Raw genomic sequence first — 3,535 nt, 5'->3', positions numbered from 1 at the left:
CAATAACATCCACAGGTCGCCTGAGATACCTTATCACCCTGCGTTCCCCCCCCCCCTTTTTTTTATTGTGATAGCAATTATATGGACACTTCAACCGGATTTCTGCCGTCGGCGTCGCCGTCGCCGTGAGGTTCCGTATAGATTCCAAGGGCGATAAAATCGTCGGCGCGCGCCGTATGCGCGAGCGAAAGCGCGCGGGGGACGCGCGCTATCAGGGAGGGTGAACGCACGGCGGAAAGCAAACGCGACCGTCGCGCGAAAGGCCGTGGGGATATGGGAGGGAGGGAGGCGGAGCGGCGCTGTGCTCCGGCACCAAAGGTGTATCTTTCCACTCAATCTCCCACGCGAAAGCAAGAAACGGGAAGAGGGGGGAGGGGGGGGGGCAGCTTCTCCTCTGCCAACAACTTCTCCGCTGCCCTTTGCCCTGCGGTGCCGGTCGCCCGCACCGTCTCTTATCTCCACACGGCTCTGACCTTTGTATGCGCTGTGCATTCGCAGCTCAGTTTTCGTTGAAGCGATAGACCGCGCGAACCTGCGCTTGCTGCCAGCGTTTTGACAGTCGTTGGCTACGGTCATTCTGTGTGATCTATTCATGTTTGTTTGTGCGCGCTGACACCACGATTGTTAATTCAGTTAGTAAGCCAACGTGTCCAAGTTTAAGCAGCCGATAAAACTACTATCCCTACTCCGAATAGCTCTCTACTAATTTGCTATCGCAATCGATGCTTCGCAATTCGAGCGAAACTGCGACATCTTATCACCCTGCGTTTCCCCCTTTTTTTTTCCTTGGCAACTGCGCCAGAATTGTAACCCTTAGGAGGGTGACCCTGTAAAAAAACGCTATACACACGCGAGCAACGAGTCAAGTTCACAAGGTTACTGCTCAGTGGTGATATCGGCACTGCGGCGTCATAATATGAAACGTCAAGTCGGATGTCACTGCTAAGTCCCATTTTGTGCAAGCCACTGCACAGATCCCATTTTCCTGTGATGACATCAGAGACCTTGTCTCGCACATTAGATGGCGAACGCAAGTTGCTTGTTGGACCGATCATAAAAAGTCACAGGCCTGCGCGGCACATGCAGCACAGTCACAGCGTAAGCTGGTGGAGCAGCTCAAGAGTAGCTCCAACTTGGGCACCACGCGCAACAGGGTCTTCGCGGCAGTCTGTTCGCCTCGTTTTGACGAGCACGATCTGAACTGTCCGCCCGGCATCGACGGCGAGCTGCGGCTTGTAATGCTCTCTCCACAGCAGTCTGCTGAGCCCGATCAAGCCTTACAACTACAACTTACATGTCGGGCGCGCCGCGTTTGCAGGCATCTTAACTAGATGGCGCCACCATACTGACCGAGGCTGGGTAGCTCGAGAGCGCGTTGATTGCGCGCCTCGTCTGAATCGCATATCGTCGTCTGCGCCTACGGGCGCTGCGTTTGCAGGCAACTCACATAGATGGCGCCACCATACTGGCAGAGGCTCGAGTCGTCTCACCCTGCGTTTGCCTTAAATAGGGTATTTTCCGCGGCCCGAAAGCAAGCGCTTGCGTGGATCAGTGGTAGAGTATCCGGCTCCCACGCAGTGGGCGCAGGCTCGATCCCCGCGGAAATCTGGTACTTTTTTAGTGTTTCCGGCGATAGCGGTTACGCGGCGGATGCCGGCGGCGGCATCATCGCGACCGAAAATGGCTATTGGAATGAGCCCATAACAGCTTACACTGTAAAATATGCGACTTTTCATACAGTAAAGATACAGCGCTTGTCCTGTGGTCTTCGTTCCTTTCTCGTCTTTGTTTATTGCGCGCTGTTACTTCATACCTTCGCTCAACTATGAACCAACTAGCCCTCATCAAGTTGTTACTAGTAAAGATTTAATTCTGTAATTTCCAGGACTTATGGTTTGCAGTATTTTGGAGCTAACTTGTGTGACATTGAGATACATTTCATTTTAAGTGCGTCGCAATCCGCCTTTCGCATGTCCCGAGTGCGCATGCGCTGTACCCTAGCGGTGAGCGCCGAAAACGTTTTGTACGGCGTCGGTGGTTCGTGCAGCTGACGACGTACGCCTATGCAGCATAATCGTCGAGGACGCGAACTCTTTCTTGTCGGTGCTGTGCCGGTCGACGACGCGGTATTTGCGCTGTGTTTCGGTAGAAACTTCAGCTGTTCACAGCGATATTCGGTTAACGTCCGGTACATCACAATATATGCCGACATGACACCGATGTCGGTCAGAAGTCGACCTCACGCCCGCGCCAACGCTCGGCCGGCTGTAGTTGTCATACTGTGCCAATGGGAGACCTATATTGTCATACAAGTATGAAGAAGAAGCGACCGACGACGCTACCGACGACAGCGAGTGATCGTAATGTGATAAGCTTTCGTGCCGACGACGCCGACAAAACCAGTGTGCTGATCGCCGTGCGAGCGGCCGCCGAGTGAGAACATCGCACCGACAGCGTGAATATCGCCGCAAATGCGCTCGTGCATGTATTTATTGACGCTCAAATTGAGCCGAAATGTGCTTCCGACGCTGATATACACAATTTCCAGCCCTTTACAGCCCTCCACATCAAGTTTGAGGCGGTGTCGATCTCGTTCAGGCAGCTTCATTAGGCCTAACATACCCTACGAGTTCATCCGCTACCGGTGGACCTGAAAGCTAGTACGACGAAGGAAACTGCTTATATAGTTCGGTCCTGACCTTACCGACTTGAAGTGAACCACTCTTAGCATATATAGTACGATGCACACACAGAGAGTGGGAAGCGGCAACACGGCGCAGTGCTAATACCGCGGTATAGAGGCACCGTTCTTGAACGAGGGCTGTCGGTCGCAGTCGCCGGCGTTTCCATGAACGAAGTGCAACTACGGAGAGTGTATTTTTATGCTGCCAGATTTAGTAGTTACCGAAAACACAGTTTGCCTCTTATGCTAAACAGGCAAGAAGTGATGGCCCTTTCGATACTGCATCGTAAGCAACAACACCGCTCGTTGCCACGCGAGTACGGCAGGCATCGGCATTTTCGCGTGCCAGTGCGGCTAGGTGGTCGTTGTCGCCGTTTTCGATGTGTCCGGGACAATCGTGCCTTCTCGTCTCAGTGTGATCGCTTCTGATATGTGCATGATAAGTGTTCATATATGCTTTGAACATTTCCTCGTTATTTCGTGTGAGCGGTGCACGGTTTCTACTTTACTTGAAGCGAACAGCGAGCGGTCGCCGTACACGTGCCGATGTAAACAAGTGCGCCGTTCTTGCGTTGCATACTCTAGGCGCAGTGTCGCCCCTGCAAAGAGCTATGGCCACTGTGGTCAAGACTCAGCTATAAAAGCAGTTTTGAGATGCGAAGCAGCTTATGGTCGGGGCTATGTCACTCCCTCCCTCCCTCCGCCGTACGGCGTCCACACCCCTACTGCGCATGTACGCCAAGCTCCGGTTTCCGGAAGCCGGCTTCCGGTTCCACTTCCGGTTCCGCTTCCGGTTCCAATTCCGATTCTGGTCCCGGAAGCCAGCTTCCGGCTTCCGGAGAACGCTACCGG

This window comes from Dermacentor silvarum, chromosome 5, assembly GCF_013339745.2.
Source record: "Dermacentor silvarum isolate Dsil-2018 chromosome 5, BIME_Dsil_1.4, whole genome shotgun sequence".
Taxonomy (NCBI): domain Eukaryota; kingdom Metazoa; phylum Arthropoda; class Arachnida; order Ixodida; family Ixodidae; genus Dermacentor; species Dermacentor silvarum.
Note: the sequence above shows the minus strand (reverse complement) of the source record.